Source organism: Pollicipes pollicipes, unplaced genomic scaffold (assembly GCF_011947565.3).
Source record: "Pollicipes pollicipes isolate AB1234 unplaced genomic scaffold, Ppol_2.1 Scaffold_6686;HRSCAF=7923_pilon_pilon_pilon, whole genome shotgun sequence".
NCBI lineage: Eukaryota > Metazoa > Arthropoda > Thecostraca > Pollicipedomorpha > Pollicipedidae > Pollicipes > Pollicipes pollicipes.
This window is the reverse complement of record NW_023596921.1, coordinates 603,215-624,385: the sequence shown is the minus strand read 5'-3', so window position 1 is coordinate 624,385 and position 21,171 is coordinate 603,215. Positions and strand designations below refer to the sequence as shown.

At 51.5% G+C, this 21,171-nt stretch overlaps 1 protein-coding gene and 1 long non-coding RNA gene across 2 annotated transcripts in view; one reads left to right on the top strand and one right to left on the bottom strand.

Annotated features, from left to right (window-relative positions):
* Positions 1–21,171, top strand: part of LOC119107246 (Down syndrome cell adhesion molecule-like protein Dscam2) — a 170,112-nt gene that overhangs the window by 87,060 nt on the left and 61,881 nt on the right. The window lies entirely within an intron of this gene.
* LOC119108735 (uncharacterized) lies at positions 10,429–19,253 on the bottom strand. Its single transcript, XR_005095347.1, has 3 exons — positions 19,202–19,253; positions 17,331–17,464; positions 10,429–10,565 (listed from the first exon to the last, which is right to left on the bottom strand). It is a non-coding gene; the product is annotated as an uncharacterized LOC119108735 (long non-coding RNA).

Sequence of the window (21,171 nt, the reverse complement as noted above, 5' to 3'; positions counted from 1 at the left end):
GTCATTGGCCCGCCGGCGCGGATCGTGTGTCTTCGTTAAGGCTGATCAGCTGACAGCTCCCAGGAGGCTCAGTGCGACAGGACGCGCCCCTCTGCCCGCGGTCAGGCGTCGAGCTGGGCATCAGACTCTGCCACACGCGGCCGGTGATCCCACCGGTGACCTCAAGGCTGACCCCACGGGTGACCGGCGGGGCAGCACCGTCACCCTGAGATGTGGTGTCACAAAAGGTTCAGCTGAACCACAGTCCAGTTGTTGGCTAGTTGGTGAACATTTTCACTAAATGGGACACAAATGGACCAAATCGATGACGTGGATTTTCACAGTGGTGATGACGTTTGCGAGCTATTCATAAATGAAATTCGAACGGTGGATCAGACAGAATCAAGCTGCAGGTTTTTCCACCATTTTTCCCACACTGAAGAAAGTCGGGTCCCGACAAAGCTCGATAACGCTGACCACGAACTGAAGAATGTGTTTGAGTCAAAGCTCATTTTTTTCACGCACTGGAACAATACGGGGATCAGGTTGCAAATGAGCCAAACAAAACTTGAATGTGCAAAGCGATTGCCCCCTCCTATAAGTTCAACAGACATGTAACATGTAATCCTACATAAGGCCCCGCCGAGAGCATTCACAGCTGTCCTCTGCTGAACTGCTCTGCAGCTGTTCGAACTCACAGGCGTATGAAACGTTCGCGCGCTTTTCTCGTCACGGTCTCTGTAATTTGCCCTTCCTTCGTCACCACTGTCGTGTGCCCCATCTTGTCGGTGTGTCCTGCATCAAACGGGGCATCATCTCCGGTGGATAGGTAGTCACGTGTTGGGGTAGGGTCCCGCGTCAGCAGTTCGGTCGAGAAACAACACCGTTCCGCCTCCGCCCGCCTCCATTCAATGGTGGTCCACCCCGCCGTGAACCGCCGTTCGTCTGCGCGGGCATGGGCCCATGACGGCGGGCGAGCGCTCTGTCGTTACTAGGCTGTAGCTGAACTGCAGCTGCAACTGCAAGTCGATTTGAATACGTTTTGGTTGGTTCTGTGCGTTTCTTTTTTGTTAGCAGATGTGGCAAAAATTGTTTGATCGGATCTTTCAGTTTTGACGCTATTAAAACAAAAAAAAATGGATACAACACATCAAGGCCATAAGCTACCAGACCCCCAGACCCCTTTCCAGCGTTTGGGCTGCAGAAAAGGTTCCGACTGAGTACAGAGCGGACAAAATATGTACACTAGCTTAGAACGGGCCGAAAAATAACGTAATTTCACGCTACCAAACTCCTAGCAAACCACTGAAGATTTAAACAGAAACAAAGGTGAGCTGTGTTTTTCGTTTTCTCAAGTATGACAAGTGCGGACATCACAGTGTCGTTTTATTCGAAAGCTAGTGGTGGCGACGAGTGGTTTGGGTAGACTGGGACGGTGTCATGTCACTTCATATGCTGCACTACACTGAACAGCAGCCGAGCCACTGAAAAAGCAAGGACGGGAATATAAATAACCAGGTCAAAGCCGAATTGGCAGTGCTTCACGCCACCCTCATTCCATTGCATCTTAAAATGTCGTACAATTTCGTCTGCATGGTATCAGGCCCAACAGGAAATGGCACGAAGCCTTTTTTATTGTTATCACCACATCAAGCACATCGAACACTTCTGGACGTGTTACAAGGCACAGGGCATCGCTTCGTAGCACGTTCCACACGGCATGCCAGGGGCAGATACATCCGACTATGAATACGCTTAACAACGACCATCCGACAGCAAATAATACCAATTACCTCACTCATACAGAGATCGCTGCATACGGAGAGACAGAGGGACAGTTCCACATTTCTAAAAATGGCGTTAGTGCCGCGGCCAGCTAGTGGTGGCGCGGTTGGGTACTTACATGCGATGGAGGCTTCTCAGAACCTTTTCTCCGGAGCAGCGGGCCCTATAATTGGGTGCGATTGGACGCGCGGAAGCCGTCTGGAGCGGCCGCGGGGTGCGCTCCTCACCTCAGAAGGAGGCTGGCCGGGCACGCGGCCACGCGGGGGCCGTCTGGGGCGGCCGCGGGGTGCGCTCCTCACCTCAGACGGAGACTGGCCGGGCACGCCGCCGCGCGGAGGCCGTATGGGGCGGCCGCAAGGTCCGCCTCTCATCTCAGACAGAGACTGGCCAAGTACGCGGCCGCGCGGAGGCCGTGCGGGGCGGCCGCAGAGGGCTGCACCCCTCACCTCAGAGACTGGCCGAGTACGCGGCCGCGCGGAGGCCGTGTGGGGGCGGCCGCGGAGTTGCGACTCCTCACCTCAAACAGAGACTGGCCGAGTACGGCGGCCGCGCGGAGGCCGTGGTGGGGCGGACCGCGGGGTGCGCTGCTCACCTCAGACGGAGACTGGCCGAGTACGCGGCCGCGCGGAGCCGTGTGGGGCGGCCGCGGGGTGAGCGCTGCTCACCTCAAACGGAGGACTGGCCGAGTACGCGGCCCGCGCGGAGGCCGTGTGGGGCGGCCGAGGGGTGCGCCCCTCACCTGAGATAGAGACTGTAGCCGAGGCACGCGGCCCGCGCGGCGGCTTCGGAGGCTGCCAGCTGATGAGCAGGGCACCAGCACGCTCCATGGCGGCTGCAATGGCCCGCGGGGGTCCCGCCACTGCCGGCGAGTGGGGCACGCGGCTGCAGCTCAGTGGCGGCCCGCGGACTCGGTCCGAGCGCGCCCGCCCTGCGCTCTGACAGCATGGCAAGGACTGCGTGTCTCTGTGTCAAGCAGCGGATGTTGATGCATTCGCTTCTTTCACAAGTTGTGCACTTATCGTGACTGGTTACCATCAGTGGCCGATACAAGTGAACTGAAGCTTTGGGCGGTCTCAGTTTGACATTGTTCAGAGGTCAAAAAGGCTGCAGTGCCGCACATTCATTGATTACATTTATTAATGCTTCCGCAACAATGCAGATCGCCTTCCACCATGGGCGCCGAGAACGCCGATTTCCTACCAGATTCTTCGAACACGGGGATCATCAGTATTCGGAGCGGCTGCATGAGCGATTGCCATGGTTGGCAGTTATTGTTAACTTTTGATGGACGACATTTTCAATAGCTCTGCGCCGAGCTCAGCGGCGGTTGCGAACAGGATAAGTCAGAATTCGCCGGCCCGCTCGGCCATTTACGACGCTGGATTATTTATCCGCCGGTCGCGTAAGACCCCAGAAGCTGGCAGATGGCGTGGCAGATCCGTCGCCGCCCGATTGGTTCGGTGATTGCCGTCGAGCCGGCGTCGGAGCAGACATCAGCTGCCAGTGACGCCGCCCGCCCGGCCCTCCCCGAGCGGCATGAGACGGTGCGGCCAGACGGCCTCGTGACGGGTGGCGGCTCCGCTGATCACGCGGCCTCGGGGGCCATTTGCGCCACTGAGACATGACGCATCGCGAGCCACACAGAAGGCGCTGTACAGGGAACGATAATCTAGACGAGGTCTTGCGGTACACACACCAACCGTACAGCGAGACCATAACCTTTTTCATCTCGCCTCTCTAAACTCCCAGTCACTGACTCATCACACAGCATTTCCTCCAGCAACACTCTTTGGCCACCTCTGCACAAACCCCAGTGCACATCCGCCCTCACCCACCCATCAGTCGCTGTCACCCTCCCCTCCAGCCGGCGCCGGCGCTGCCGCCGCCGCCGCCGCCGGCAGACCCTCACCGTCCTCGCTGGTCCAGCACAGCACGGGTGCGCTCCAAGGTCCGGCGCCGGCGGACGTGTGGCCGCGCACGCGCACCTCGTACCGCGTGTACGGCACCAGGTGGCGCAGCGTGCCGCGAGTGCGGCGCACCTCCTGTGAGAGCGGCGCCGACATCCAGTCGTCGGCGTTGAAGTAGCTGACCACGTAGCCGCGCAAGATGCCGTGCCTGCCGCCAGGGCGCTGGTCACCGCCGCACTGAGCGGGCAGGGCCTGGGCAGCGTCTCGAGACGTCAAAAGGGGCAGGAGCATACTTGGGAAATATATTTGCCGCCAATACTGAGGTCATTTCTAAGATTTCGTTTAGACAACACGACGTACGGGTATTTCTAACATTCACGTCTGGGAATTTCTGACATTCAGTCACAGTTGCAGCCAGGCAGTTCGTAAAAATGGAGCGGCTGGCACGGGTGCAAGTTGTGGAGATGCCTGCTAGCTGTACAGCACACATTCGGGTGAAGGTGGGGGAAAAATTGACTCCGGAAGGTTTTCTAAAACTACTTCCTAACTTTGCAAAGCTACAGACAATTGAATGGCGGATCTTTTGATGTAATAATCAGACGTAGCTTGTAAGTCGCTGACCGACGACAGATCAAATTCAGACCGATTCAGACCGTGGCTGTCAGCAAATACTACCTCTTGGAGAATATTTCAGTCTGATGTGACAACGGAGAAATAGACGAAGCCATGCATCTCTGCGACAGTTTCTTAGGCAAAAAAAAACTAATTAAAAATCGGAACCGATTTCTTGACTTACGATCGGGTATGAAGATTAGACCGAGGTAAGAACTAATCGGCGTTTTTACTCGAGAGCTTGAGTTATGCAATAGTTTTTAGAGCTCATCTCGAATTTTTTTCACGACAGGGACCACCACAGACATGCTCCATGGACTTTTCAACGGTCAGAGAACATCACTGGCATCAAATGACCAGGGTCAACGTTTTGTTTTAGGAACATACCGCCTGACGTAAACCCCGACGCTTTTTCGAATGGTAAAATGGGAGCAATCTCACAGCTTTTTGATCACCTTGACTTACTAGAGCCAAAAAAGGTCGCTGACCTTAAACCAACGCCATTTTGCCTAGAACAGGCACCTGGATTCACGTGCGCTTGCATAAGGTCCGGGAGCACTTTGGACACTAATGTGGCGTCCCACGCGACCTGGGAGGTCAGCAGTCACGGGCAGAGGTCAACTTAGCATTCCTGGGGCACGACTGATCGGGCAGTCTTCTGCTGTTATGATTGCTCCGATCCGACTGTTCGACGCTGAGATGGCATGGCAGACGATTGCAAGTAGCTCACAGTCGGTCGCGGGTGGGAAAATACACCCTGCGACGCCGGATTAGTAGGATCGGTTACTCGCGAAACCATGAACCCAGTTTTCCGAATTCCATAACTGGTGACAACCTTTTACCGGTGAATCTCTGTGGGCAGGGGCACTCAATGCGCGGATCCACATGCTTTTAGCGTTGATTCAAATGTCGCACGTGTACCTGCCGCCCACACCGCAGCACACTGGAAATGTCATCGGTTGGTCTAGACATCTGGTGACGTCACGCGATCCAGCGCGAGGTCATCGGGCGCTCGCAGTCGCCAGGTATACCGAGCGGAAGCGCCCCCATGTGCCCTCTTGAGAGCCGACGCGTCGCGTCCATTGCCAAGCCAGCACTCCGAAAATGAAAACGAAATTACGTTGCCATAACTTCACCGACAGACGTCACGCATCAGCCGAGTATAGCGGCTGCGGGGTCTCCAGCGACGTCATAATAACGAAACTCAATCGCTTGGACTGCTCCCAACGCGTATCGTGGAGGCGGGGACATATGACACTGCAGGCGGGACTGGATGTAAACGACTTTAATTCCTGACCCATTTACTAAGGCCCTTTGCGTGATATACGTTACTTCACAGGCGTGGGTTACACAGGTAGGACAAAATACACGGGTGGGACAAATCCTCTAAAGCGCTTTGGCGTACTGGACATGGTGACACAAGCTATAGTTTGCCATATGCTACACAGGTGTCCTCCGACAACTTATGGCCGCTTGCTGTCATGTAAGGTAGGCTTCGCCGAACCGTACCCTCAATGTAGCATTGAACATCTCCGCTGACCTGTGCCATACCTTTCGTGACCTCTCCAGTAATTTGTGGTGTAGCCCGGGCTGACTCCTTCAGCTCCTCCGCTAGACCCTTGGTAACTTTTCTTCTGGCTTATACCGTATGTCAGGTGACCTCTCCAATAACGGGCTGACCTTCTGATTGACCCCTGTCGGACATATAATGACCTTTCCACTGGCACTGACCTGTGCTATACGCCCTGGTGACCTATCCACTGACCGGTGCTGGGCCCTTGGTGACCTCTCCACTGAGCTGTTCCGACACTTGGTGATCTCTCCACTGACCTGTGCCGAACCCCTCGTGACCTCTCCACTGACCTGTGCCGGACCCCTGGTGACCTCTGCGCTGACCTATGCCGAACCCCTGGTGACCTCTCCGCTGACCTGTGCCCAGTCCCTGGTGAGCGGTGACATCTGCACTGACCTATGCCGGACCTCGGGCGGGGTCCAGGTGACGGTGAGCGTGTCGGCGCTGGAGGTGGCGCAGCTGACGTCACTGGGCGGCTGGCCGGGCGCGTCTTCGGCCGTCTTGGCCGAGACGGGCGCGCTGGGCGGGCCCGGGCCGCAGCTGTTGTAAGCCGTCACCGAGACGGTGTAGGCCGTGAACCGGTCCAGCCCGGTCAGCAGCGTGTGGGTCGAGGCGCCGTCGGACACCTGCACCGACTGCCGGTCCCGCGGAGAGCCGCCGGGCCTGCCGAGCGTCGGTCACGCTCACGCCAGGGTGCCACATGGCTGGTCATCAAAGGCCCGATGGTCCTTCTGACGACTTCCGACCTGTCTTTGAACGCCAAAGACTAATCGATAAGCATGGGACAGACCATTTCCGGCTTGACCAATACACAGATCATTTCCGGCTTGACGCTGGATATGTGAAATTCACCTGAGTGGTGAGGGTGGCAATTTAGATTGTTGGGCACAGGGTGCGTTGACTGCACTCGACGAGGCAATGACAGCCCACAAGCTCTCTTCTTTCTGTTTCGACACGAGCTGTTGAGATCACAAAAGGAAATGAGAAGCAGCCCTAGCAAGCGCAACTGTCATCTGCTTGAGGGGCGGGAGGCTGCACGGACGGTCGTCACACCTCCACCGACTTTGCTCCCACAGGGCCTGTCAGTGCAGCCCACACCCGATTGTTTGACCTGACCCGAGTCATTTGTCTTCAGACAGGGGCGGCTCTCGCTTCCCGTGGCTCGTTTCCACGCGTGCCGGCGTGGGAACGCTCGGGGGCGCCTCCTCCCCGACCCGGACCCCGTCCGGGCGGCGGCATCGGACGTCCAGAGGCGAGAAAAGCGTCAGGCGCAGGTGGACGAAGGCGTGGGGCAGTAATGGCAAAGGCAAAATATCGATGGCAGCATATGGCAGCGGTGGCAGCAGACAATAAACAACTTGAATGCCCGCGGCGCGCAGATGGGTGACAATTTGTGGCGGGACAACATCGCTGGAAAAACATAGTATAAAAAACATAGTGTACAAAACAAAAACAGGCAATATCATGAACGGCATTACATGAGCAAACAGCAAAAAGAGCATACGATTACAATCTGAGTGAAAAAGATAAATACGGAAACAATTAAATCAGTGGAACACAAAACAACAGAGCCAATGCATGATGCATTGCAGGACATGCTCCCTCATAACAACAGGCAAGGGCCACCTAGGCTAAAAAAGTAGGTGAAGAATAGGTGCGCCTGAGGCTTTGCGTCCATAATTCCCAAACATGCAGTCAGCTATCCCACTATGCTCCAAGGGTTAAATTCGCGGCACATATCTACCCAAATAGGCTACACCGATGCAAAATAATAAACAGGAATCCCCAGAATCAAGTGAAACTACACAGCATGTAAGAATATAATTACAATCCATGAAAGCCACTGTCAACTGTCACGTGCCAACCTGCCCGTCAGCACGCGCTCTAGCTTGACCGCCTGTTCTGCTATCTTTGGAAGATGGCGTCCAGGCACATAAACAAAATGTCTTGATGGAGGAGGAGAGGGGCCGCGCGATGACCACAGTCCACCGTCAGCCGTGATAACGAGTCCCGCCTCGATGTCGTGACGTCACGAGAGGCGGCACCGCACTGCGTCGGTTGGCAACAGCCTTGGATCGCCGAAGTTGATCGGAAAGTCCGCGCCCTCCGGACAAGTTTGACGCTCCGGCGGCGGTGGCGCTCGGCCATGCCGCCTCTAATTGTTTAACTTGACGAGCTCGTGCGGCCGAACGCGCCGCCAGGTTTCGCACGCGGGGGCGGCTCCTGTCCACTGCCACGATGTGCGCTGTGGAGGAGAGAGCAGCGCCGGCCGCTGTCCGGCCATCCGGGACAGGAGGAGTGGACGGTTCGGACCGTGGAGCAGGGAATGCAGATGTGGGTGGTTGTCTGACCAGCTGCGAATTCGTTTTAGTGGAGGTTACCGCAGCTGATCGGCGAGCACGGTTTTACTATGCCAGCGCGTCTTGTAGTGATACACGCGAGTAATATCAAACCATACCTCGGAGGACGCAAATTTGGCATCGATTGAATCAAGTATCATTTCGTGAACATTGTTTGCTGAGACTGTTTTGTTTTGTGCTGCGTATTTAGATAAGCTGTCCGCGTTAGTTTCAATGCACTTTTCAAATAGTTCTCGAAGGTTCGAATTGTCTTATTGACGGTGTGCCGTTATTGAAAAATGTAAGATAAGTTCAGTAAATGTGTGACCTGTCTGCCTTCCTACGCAATACAGCCACTCTGCTGTGGGTTATATGCTATAAAAGTAAGGCTTCAGCTGTTTACACCCAAATATATTTTACTGAACCCTGCCCTTCCAGATGTCTGAAGTTGATCTCGACGAAAACACAAAGATGCTTCATTAATCTAAAGACCACTAAATTTCCGCTCAGGAGTGCTCAGCAACCTCCACCAAACAAAATGATCATCGAAGATCCCTCACTATCTTATCATGCAAGCCGTCTGGCAAAAGAACCCTGCAAAATAAAACGCGAAGCATATTAGAATCTGCATCAGCTCGCAGGGTATCAGCCACGAACACCGGGGGCGGGGGGGAGGGAGGTTTCAGGGACTCGGAGCTATAGTGCGGCTGCGCGCGAGACGAAGATGCCCTGTCAAGCATGTTTTGGGGTCGGAACGGCAAAGAATACGGCTAGTGCAAGTATTTGCATGGTCCATGTCTGTTCAGGGTAGAAACTGAGCTGGGTAAAACTGGCGTGTGACTTTGGCTGCCATGAGCAAGGCATGGACCATCTCACAACATCGGCAAATATCAACCTTGACGGTTTGAAACGTTTCATAGGGCAAGGAAGACTATATTTGAGTGGAGAACCATCCAGGGGGTAAAATCTTCGTGACGATATGTAAAAAATAAGGAAATTAAGTTGAGCCTGTTTAATGCTCTGAATGCCTTAGCCATAAGAAATAAGATGTGGGCGACATAACTTTGGTTGTTAAACCAACATCAGTACCCGCGTAGCACCTATCTGTTGTTTTCGTGAGCACATCCGCTTGTTCTAAGGTAATAATAAATAAGTTTTGGATGGTAAACTATGTGTTTAGATCAAAAGCACCAGTACCTTCCCTTTACAGTCCAAAAAACGTGTCTCTGAAAATATCGAGTTCATTTTCTAACTGAAGGCTTGTTGAAGTGGGCCTTCTCAAATTGTTGCTCAGTTTATAAATTCTAGAAGGAACGTAAGTCATAGCTTAACAAGCAACTGTTCATCCTCAATAAACCAAGCATCTGAAATGCGCCACGTTCTTGCTCCATCTTACTCTATTTATGCTTTGACTTAGGCCGTGAGATTATGAACAAACATGTTGCCATATCATCACATCTATTGGATGCTGCCATATCATGTTATGCCATTATGGGGTACAGGCATCCACTTGGGCGCATGTTGGGCCGAGCCTTTTCCGCGCCCTCGTATGCCATTGGTACACTGCAGAATGATTTACATTCACTGCAGAAATTCATTATAGAATGAAACCAGGAACCAGACTTAGCTATCCAAAAAATGCATAGTTTTATAGCTGTAAAACCTGCAAAGCACCAGGCATGAAAAAGGCCCAGTGAAAGGTGAGGGCCAGTTAGGGGTACTCGTGTGATACTTATTGCAGAGATTAAGTCTACAGCACTGCAGCCGTGGATAAAGCGAAATAATGACGATATCTGAGTTGTTCGGATGTACTTGTCTATGTTTCGTAGGGGGAATTTTGGGCTTCTCCAAGGAAGTAAAATGCAGCGTGTGGGCATACCACAGCTTTTTACATCTTAAGCTCAAAACCAGCATTTGGGAAGGCCCAAACCCATGATGACGCAGTTTTTGTTGCATCATCCACATTCGAAGTTCAAATTCTTCACCTTAGAAATTTTCACTGTTGTTTGCATTTCCCGTAAGGGCGAAATCCTTCGCAATTCAACTCGAGAGCTTGGCATCATAAATCCTAAATCCCCAGACCGTTTTTGACCTCGATGGAGACAGAAACACTGTAGACTCTCAGGGGCTATTAATAAGTGGTTTGATTTGGACAGACATTATGTGAACTCGGAGTAACTCGCGCTGTCTTCGGCGTGTTGAGCGTGTGACATACCCGACGCGGCTGAAGGAAACGTTGTAGCCGAGGATGTTCCCGTTGACCAGGTCGGGGTCTATCGGCTCCCAGGAAACTCGCAGTGAAGTCGGTGTTAAGGCTGTCAGCTCAGCTGATCGCACGAAGCCCTCCGGAAGGTCCTCGTCCGTTTGTACCTGCGATGACGAGCAGGGCATTCTGTGATGTGCCATGAGTTCCGCTTCCAAGCAGCTATATTTCCAACTAACGGACAAGACAGACAATTGTTTGCAAGACGCGTAAGGTGGCAGTCCGTAGCGAAGTAGACATGAAGTCCAAGTGGCCAGGCGATCATAGACTGCGTGATGGAAGTTCACCATGTGCGGGCACGTTCTTCCACACCTCAGTGGCATCCCGCTGCACTACTATGAAGTAGGCTCTGCACGAGACATTGTCGACCATGAACAACTCACTCATTTGAAAGTCACATCAACGCGAGTGGGAGAGCCAGGATGATCGGCTTATTATGTGTATTTACAAAGTGTATTCCGGTGGTCCGTAATGAGTGTAAGCATCTGGGAAGCTACCTCAAATAGGTCGTTATAACCCTGGCCCCGGTAGCGGCGTTTTTCCAATGATTAGTTCATTTGGGTATAGCTGTTTAACTGGCTTATGCCTTAGGATTTCCAGCCTGCCAACGCCAACAAACAGCAGTCCATGGAAAAGTTCTTATTTCTGATCACATCACACGATTTTTTCCTAAGAATTGACCTTAAATGGGAATGACTCTTTAACTTACAATGCCTGCCATTTCTGCTATGATCCCTCAAATTACAGCTTCATTGGCGGAACTGCAAAGTTCAAAATTCAAAATTCCACCCTTCAGAAACACGGCGCATTTACACCAGCGGGTAACCTGGTTTTCGTAGAAACCTCTCACGCCCGTGCATCGCTGCCTATTGGTTGGGTTGTGCGAGTGTGCAGAATAATACACTTGGTGGTTAAGGCCGGACAGGATGTCGTCGCGTGAACCTCTCGGGCGTTACAAGCTCACGCGCTGCAAGTGATGGGCCGAGTCTCTGGCACCAATCCTGCACAAAGTCTGGTCGGCCATGATTGACCGAGCGTTGTGGCATTGTGTCTTGCAAGATATGCTGTTGGTCGTTTTAGGTATCCGTCTGAACGAATACAGACCGGGTTCTTTCTCTATCCAGCAAGTTTTAATTCAAGTGCAAATTGTGCTACATCAATATCAGTGTTATGCCCAAAAACTTCCGCATGTGAGGCGACAAGCTTAGCCACGGGTGCAGTTTCGTATTCAGTTGGGAGGGGGTCCAGCCCACTTTCCCATCCCCAACTTTGAGAGGAAAGCCAGCAAAATTTGGGGGAAATCGCCAATTCGTCGTCAAGCGTCCAGTGTCGCCAAATGTTCCGTCAGTTATGCTGCTGCTGTAAAATGAGAGGAGGAGCTTTCGTCATATTTCAACTGCTCAGGCCCCGTCCCCGCCCCTTCTCCCAACCTCGTTTTGCCAAACCACGCCCCTGAGCCGAGCGAGTCTTGATGTCAACGAACCTAAGATTGTGTAGCTTTGGCGGCGTGACGCGGTCAGTCACCCTTTTGACGGACTAAAATTGTTGCGCCCGTTGGGTGCACAACAATGAAAGTCTCATCAAAGAATATGTTTTAGTTATGCCGTTATATTTCCAAAACATTTAAATGCAAGCTATTTGGTGAGGCGACGCATTCATGCACCGTTTTAATATCACCACTGCTTTACTTCCAAATTTGATTAACATAGGAGACGCAAATATTAATCCTTGTCCTGGTTCGCTTTTTTCCTAACGCGAACTGATGGGGAGTTGGTTCCCCGCCCCCTTGCTGTTTCTAAACTAAACAAAAAAGCTTAGCCGAAAACACTGGTGGATTAGTCGCAACAATATCTCTTCATGGGTAGTAAGCCGATGCTGCTAGGCAAAAATTAAGCCCCATATGCCAGGTCAAAGATCAAATGTGTGCGTGCTTTTCAGCTCTACAACCATATACATACGAGACCATGAATTTTAGCAGCGCAAACCCTTACACTGGCGTGTTCCCTGTTAGGTTTTGAGAAGAACGATGTTGTTGGCATACGATCTGAACATGCATGTATGATGCATGGCCCGTTAGCGTCGCAGTGTCGGCTCGTCTAGCTGGCGTTGTCACATCGTCGGTCGCCGTCCGCCGTCCGCCGTCCGCGCCGGCCGCAGGGCGCCGTGCAGTGTTCATATATGTTCATGTGCAGTGTGTCATATAAACTGCCACTGCTCCGAAAGGACACGTTTTCATTGTCAAAGCACGTGCAATGGATGCTCCAAAGGCTGCTGAAAATTTTAGTGCAATTGCACAATATTCTGGAGAGGTACCCTAAAAAACCTTAGGGGGTTGCATCGATCCCTCCTCCCTGTCAGGGCGGCGCTAAAATCGCGATTGAATACGAATACTCTCCAAACAATACAGTTTGGAAACCGATCCAGATTTTAATGAGCAGGCGTTTCAGATACATAAAGCCACCTGATGCTGCAACACTGTCAGGATAGAACGGACCATCATGCTAGTAAAAAAGGTGGGTTGATGTAAGCAAACCATGACCCGCAAGCTCGTGCAAACCACACACCCGTACGTTGGGTGGCTCTCTTTGGAGCGATGTCATATCTTGGCGTTAAGAGAAGGAAAAGATGTACAATCAGCTGTGCGGTACAAGCAAACGTATCGCCCGCAAACCAATTATCGATCATAATAATGTCTGAACTGTGGGCCTAGCAGTAGCGTACCCGGCATTGTCCTACGTCACCTCCCCGCGAATTTGGTATCATATACAAACAGCCGCCTAAACTTAGAGACACTTGGGCATGAAAGCTACATGGAGCTGAAATCAGTTCATCGTTACCGATGCGTGGCCAAAAGATTAGCGTCGCTCCCAATACTTTGTCATGATAGCCATGAACAAGAACATATAAATTCGCCCATCCAGTAGATCAAAATCCCGAGCCTTCACAACCCCACCCAAAGCCAGCGTTCAAAAAGTATCGACTGCACGTTTCTGCGCAAATGCTTAGCAACAGCGCGACCTTGTCAGCTAAACTCATGCAAAGCAAATACACCAATGGACATATAAGTCTTATTTCCAAGGTCCACATGGGCGGCGGGATTGTTTAGTTTTTGTTTTATTCTCATCCGCATTATACAAAAGCAATTACGCCTGTTCCGCATTATACAAAAACAATTACGCCTGTTATCACCTCACTCGCTGCAGCCCTTGAGCGGTGTCTATGGGTGTGTGACAGGCTGGTGGACTTTTACAAACTGGCACCGGGACAATTTGGCATGCACATGTTTCCTTTGCGCGACGCCAATCGGTGAACATTAGATGTTTGTCGCCGAAGTAAACTGGAGAAAAAGGTCACGCCCATAAGCAGTTTCGTCCAACCTCTTAGCATTGCTGAATGGATGGTTAATCTCAGGCATATTCAAAGTTCCAACGCAAGCCACCTATTATGGAGAAGATTGGTTAAAATCTGGATATCACACGTATTATTTGTGTATAGACAACATTGGTAACGACAACACATGGCAATGAATAAACCAAGATTCGAACCTAAGCTCTTTTGGTGCAGTGTGATAAAACTCCATTCCACTTCCAAAGAACAGCAATGTGTACGCGATGTTGACAATCACGTATATAGATCAACAGTCTCCCGTGCGTTTTTCGCAGTCAGCATACCTGCTCAACTTCATATCTGCACACATACATACATCCGATATGCCTATATATATATATATATATATATATATATATATATATATATATATATATATATAAATCATTTATCAATACATCATTTTCTCTGTCACCTTCGCGTGGGGTCTTATTGGTCCTGGTGTTGTTGTACCTGTGCTGTGAGTCGTCCGACCGAAACTGAGACCAAGCACACCGAAACCTTGCCATTTTTAACACAAACTTTCCATAAAGTGTAAAAACTGAAATCATTGCGTCCTCTAAATGTTTGACTCCAGAAACGGCCTTTGTGAGGCACATCACAACAAATCACAGACCTTTCCAGGTGTCGTGCGCGGTTTTGTTCACTATATACGGCCGACGGCTACCCATAACGCGTTGCATTAGGTCCTTTTAAAATTCTGATCACATTTAGTAGAGAATAGTGCTGCATGTGAAATGCGAAGAGGATGCAAGAGCAATGGCGAGAGAAGTATGGACCTTTAGCTGTCAAGATGACCTGTGCCAAAAGTTTCACGGAAGCAATCGCATCTTTGCAGAAGAAGTCGTTGCAAGTTTCCAGCAATGTAGAGCATGCAAGTAACTATAATTTGCTTCAGGTGCGGCGCCACGGATTTTTAGTTGGGAGGAAGGATTTTCAAGGGCCTCGTGGACAAAATGGGGTCTTCTCATATTAGGCCTTCTAGCAGTGTCATATTCAGCGTAGGGGTACCGAGGTCATATGCTCTTTTATCAAACAATGGCAGGTATTACATCCAAGTCAATAAATGTCGACGATGCAAAAAACGGAATGGGGGCCTCTTATTATCCAGCGAAGGGCCTCGGTAGCCAAAGACAGGGTCTCCTGATGCATAAAGGGAGTTCCTTATACGGAGCAATATGCTTCCGATTCATGAAGGGCCTCCAAAGGGAGCCAAAGGGCCTCGTTATCGCAAGACAGGGCAGTCTGATTCGGAACCGCGGCGATTTGATCCATTAAAGGGGCCTACTGTTCCAAAACTGAGGTATCCTGAATATAAATGATGACCCATAGCCCAGCACAGAGCCTTTTATTTGTAATGGGGGCCTCCCGAGCCGGCAAATGGGACTCGTTAACATAATATTGGACCCTTTGACCTAGACCATGAGCTACATAATTCAAAAAGGTGGCCTTATTATCCAGAAAACGAACCTCTTGATATAGAAAATTGTTTTCTAGTCTAGAGTGCAAAATATCTTACTTATAGAGGTAGGCTTCGTGATCGAAATAACGCCCCCCCCCCCCCCCCCCCGATAAAGGAAGGGGTCTTCTGGGTCAACTTTAATGCTACATAGTTTAGTTTTGGGGCTTTCTTGATGGGAATTTTCGTAATCTACGGTTATTTACAATGCCTTTAGTTTGGGAAAAAGGTGCCTCCCCGAAAATTTGGGTAAGCAGCAAAAGCATACTCTTGCTTCCTCTTCCCACCCTCAGACAGTGCCGCCCCTGAGCTGCATGCAAGCAAGGAAGACAATATGACGTGCAAGTAAGAGCATAATACTGCGTTACTGATGTGTTATCCGGCGGATAGATTTGTGGATGGTGGAGTGGGATTAAATTCTTGTGCAAATATCGAGCGGCATAATAGTTAATATGTTGTTCTTCTCTAGCTCCTAACATCGCTTACATTCACGGCGATGTCATTTCTGCACACAGTCATTCATACTATTCGCAACGATATTTTTCTGTACACAGTTAGATAACCTTCATGTTATTTTAATATGCATGAAAGACTAAATTTGTTAACTCTATTCCCACGCGGTAAATGTCTCTTGAATTCTAGTCGGAAAAGAGGACTACACGGCTAAAAAGTTGTTAAAGTCTAACCGAGGTAAACAGTCGGCATCTACGTCCATCATCTTTATCAACGACGAAACTTTTCGGAAAAACACCATCCTACCATAAATGCCATTAATCATCAAACACTAGTCTGAGTGGTTGCAAAGGTTTTACAGCAACAAGTGCAGTTCAAAACAGGTTTTATAAATTCCCGCTGTCCTTTTCCGAATGTCTGTTCGCCCGCAAATTGGGAACACATTGCGGTTCGTGGCCAAAAATGTTTCCCAGGTCAAAAAGCACTGAGGGAAAATGCTACACGACAAGACTGAGCTGATGCAAAAGGAGCATATCGTAAAAGCAACACAACAAATGCACAAAACTGGCCTGCGCGAGATAGAGTTGCGGTTTTAATTGCATCAAAAACTTTCTAAATCAAATAGGAATCTCTTCCAGCTGTATTTATTTCAGTAATCTGCTTTTCAAATTTAAAAGTTTCTGAAACTTCACAACAGAAGCCTATCCAACTGAAGCAAACATTCGCGGCCGAGACTTCCCATAAGTCACAGAAAACGGCGTTTTTCTGCCAAACAAATGGAAACGGAAGATCTCAACAAACAGTGCCGCTCAGGCTGCAACACTGCCGTATGGTCCGCCCCAAAACCCTGCGGCGCCAGCCGTGTGTTCCGCCCCCAACCCTGCGACGTCAGCCGTGTGTTCCGCCCCCCCCCCCAACCCTGCGACGTCAGCTGTGTGTTCTGTCCCCGAACCCTGCGACGTCAGCCGTGTGTTCCGCCCCAGAACCCTGCGACGTCAGCCGTGTGTTTCGCCCCCGGACCCTGCGACGCCAGCCGTGTGTTCCGCCCCGGACCCTGCGACGCCAGCCGTGTGTTCCGCCCCCGGACCCTGCGACGTCAGCCGTGTGTTCCGCCCCCGGACCCTGCGACGCCAGCCGTGTGTTCCGCCCCCGGACCCTGCGACGCTAGCCGTGTGTTCCGCCCCGGACAGTGCGCGGCTTAGCGTGCGCTCCGCGGGGTGAGCTGCGGAGTTGGCGCCGGCCAGATGGGTCTCGTTCACGCTAAGTGGTTCCACGCCAGATAGCGTGTTTGCAAATCACTCCAAACGGCCTACTAATTACCACTACTTTATCGGTGGCAAACATTGGCTAACGAGGCGACACAGAAGCTGGCCGTCCCTACTCTTGATGGTGGCAAAGGCTGGATTAGGAAGAAGATAAAGAAAAGAACCATAGCTTGATCATCGCAGGCTAGAAAAGGTTCAGTAATTTTCTACCAATTAACATCCCAAAATTTAAAATCTAGGGAAACATAGACATTGTAAGGAACATCGTCCTTCCATGAGAAAAGAGAATCAGTAACAGACAGGCTTACCTCTATGACTGGGCTAGGCTTGCTTCTCCCCACGTCGTTCACAGCGGACACTCTCAGTTGATACGCGACCCAAGGTCGGAGGCCAGCGAGGGTGACCCGAGCGCCCTGGTCCACTGCAGTCTCTAACCATGTGCCTGGAACGGGTCAACGTGCCACGTAAGGTCTTTCACACAGATGGATGTTTCTGAGAGGTGGAGAAAGGAAGAGTAAAATAGAAAGAGCGTGAGGCGGGGTCTAGCGTTGAGAGATGGACAGACGGAGACACCATTTGTTTTAAATACAATGCAGTGGTATGATATTATGATAAACGTATTCATGTCATTGAGAATGTTGACGCGTGCTCGTAATGTGAGTGGGTTCGTGTTATGCAAAACAAATGGGGCAGCCAGTTCTGCAATTCAAACGTCGGTGATTCTCAACGAGCAGAGCTCACTGAAAACATACCCTGGTAAAATATCGAGTCGGCGGTGTGCGGGGGCATGCCAAACACTACCCTAAGCCTCAGCATGCGCTGCAATAGACGGTTCGAGGCATCTCGACAGTCGCGTGGCGGGTGACGGCGGCGCCGTGTCGCTCTGCGCGCGAAGGTGAAAAGTGTGACGTCATGCTGAGCCTGTCACATGCGACAGATGGCAGACTCCCAAGCGGCCCTCGCATCCGTGGAGGTAAAGAAGCATTGTTTGATGCCTACTTTCGTGGAACTTGTCAGAAATTCGTCAAAGGACAGACCCTTTCACAAGTGATCAATATTGCCCCCGGCGTGCGTCTTCTTCCAGCTTCTGACAAACACCTATCACCCAACCGCGGGCTGCGCGTCGCGCTGCCTACAATGCTGACACGCTGTAAAACCCAGCCTGAAGTGCCCGAACTCCGCGCTGCATAAGCCACGCCAACATCAGTTTGGCATTGGACGACGTAAAAGGCCACCATGAGCCAATACGCCAATACAATCTCGACCCAATGGAATTCAGTTCACTTTAACGCAGATCGCCTCTCGGATGCAAATCTGCTGCAAACGCTGAGGCAGCACCGAAGCTTTCACAGACGATTCCCGTCACGCAATAAAGAGCCCCGGCGGCCGGGCTGAAAATTCTCTGCAGCTTGTTAAAAATCCAGACCCCTCCCCCCCCCCCCCCCCCCCCCATATCCCTTCGTCCCTCTGCTTTGTCCCAGAAACGGCAAAAATGAAAACCCAGACGCCCGAGAAGACGCCTGCGCGTGAGAGATAATCGACGAGTCGGCGCGCTTTGATGTAGTTCCGTCGCGCTTCCGACAGTCTAAAAACGATTCCATCCGGCATAATCTGGACGAATATTCATCGGGGTTCGTTCTCGAGATCCTCTGATGTCTGTGGACCGTCTGTAACTTGAGGCCCACTAACGCCGACTACCGGTGCCTTTACTGCTGCTGTTCACGAGGAAGGACACGGAATGGACGAGGAGAGGGAAACAGCCGAGGATCAATGTCTGGAAGGCCAACGACACCGCGATTCCATTATGGGAGAAGAATAAACAAAGAACGTGGTGCCAAAACAGGTTCATCTGATTACGGGAAAACGGGCAATCAACGGGCTGCGTCTGACGATAACAATGTGTCCGAAGCACCGCCACGTTGATCGGCGTTCCGTGACGGTTTATAGGCCCATCGATAGAGTGCATCAAAGACTTTTCGCAGCATAACGGTTAACCCGATGTACGCAATTATTCTCTTTTTATGCAACAGACATCCGCGTGGTGAGTCGCTCAGATCAACGTACTCGTTTCCACGGATACAATTCTTTTCCCACGCAGCAAGCCATCGCCTTGCTAAACACGCGCTGACACGCTCTTCGAAGCATTTGTTTTCCGAAAGGCACGCGTTTGAGAACTCACCATTGGTTTCGGCTCTTCGGTACTGAACGATGTATTTGACATCTGCTGTGGGTCGTGACCCAGGTCAGCGACATCGAGCGGCTCGCCACCGAGACCAGAGCCATGTGGGTGGGCATTGCAGGCGCCTCTGAACAATACCATCCCACTGACAGCTCGAGCATTGGCCCACCAGGCCCCTGCGCTCATGAGAGCTCTCAGACAGGCGATTCGATATCACAGTTCAGTCTTCAGTTACACGGACCGAAGACAACCTTAATCACCAGCAAATACCGAAAACAGGCGACCAGACATCCTGGTTCTGAGTTTATTCCGATTGATATGCAATATGATCACCATCAACATCACCATCATCAACATATCTTCTGAGGACCTTCCACATGCTGGATTGCCGTCTTTCCCTACCGTCACCTGGGTGCTACTGCACCAAATCTTCCCCCGTGCCGGGGATGGGCCCAACGGCGGCGGTCCGGCGTCGCTTGAAGCAGCGCGTTCTGGCCCAGGAACGGCACCCCGCCCCCACACCGGTGTCAGCAGCCGGGCGGCGGCCCCGCGGCGACACAACATACCGCTGCCATCCGCCGGCGCAGTGGTCGTTATCAATTCACGGCGCCAGTCCCGGCCGGCCGGCCGTCCCCCCCCCCCCCCTCCCCCCCCCCCCCGGCCGTCCCGGCCGGTCTAATTCGAGCGCGCAGGGCGGCAGCGGCGAAGGCGGCGCACCTTTCACCGTTAGTTGGGCGAACAGATGATCACGGCCGTAGTCGTTCTCTGCGGCGCAGATGTACTCGCCGCTGTCGCTGATCAGCGCCGCGGAGAGTCGCAGCAGCTTGGCCGTTATCTCGCCGGCCGTCTCCTCCAGCACGGAGACCCTGTGGCAGCGAGAGGAGGCCACACGTGGTGTCGTCTGACGTCTCCTGCAATGCGAAGTCCCTGGGGCAGGAGAGGAGGCCACACGTGGTGTCGTCTGACGTCTCCTCCATTACGGAGACCCCTGGGCAGGAAAGGAGCCACACTGTGTCGTCTGACGTTCTTCTCCAATACGGAGATCCTCGGCACGGAAATGCGGGGAGCCGAGTTTGACAGGCCGTCGCGTACGCCATGGAGATGAGAAAGCATTTTCAGCTTGCTCAAGCCGTCCTGTGCAGGAAAGCTGCTTCACGTTCAGCATTGCAAGACGATAACGCTACATGTATAACTGAGGTCACGATGTTCTTGACGTCTGTCAGAGGTGAACAAAAACCACAAATGACATAACCCCACACTAAGTTCACAAGCGCTCGTGTCTGGTCAACTGGACTTGCTGGAGGTTTTTTTCTAGGGTCATTGCCGATCGGCGCGCTATAGCCCGAATGTTAGCCGAAGTGCTAGAAGGTTTTGGAGTGTTCGATGACACCTGACATCTCTGAGATAATTTATTAGACAAAAAATAATTAAATTTAGGATTGCAATAAGTCCCGCGACCCAAGGCTAGGCATGAAGACGAGACCAAGGTTCAATCCGCCTGCTTTTTTTTACTCATGGGCTACCTGTATAGGAAGCTTCTGGTGTTCATTTGGAATTAAATGATAACAGGGACAGCAAAAATATATTTTATAGACTTTTTTATAGGTCAGAGTGGGTCACTGACCGAACATGGCCCACCTCAATTTTGTTTTAAGGACATACCGCCTATATAATCTTCAACGTCGACTCAAAAGCTCAACAATCAAAACATGTCGTGGCAGTTGATCACCATGACCTTTTGAGGACAAACAAGGTTATTCACCTTAAATGAACACCAGTGACCTTTTGCATAGAACAGTCCTATAGGTTCAAGGCAGTCGCATGAGGAGGACCTGTGACACTTTGGAAGCTCATACGGCATTTGAGCTTGCTTGCCAAAGGTCATATCCTAGGAAGCTCACATTTTGACACAAATTAGTTCACACAACCCAGCTCACCCTGTGAATTTGGTATCTCTAGCTTCCTTGGTT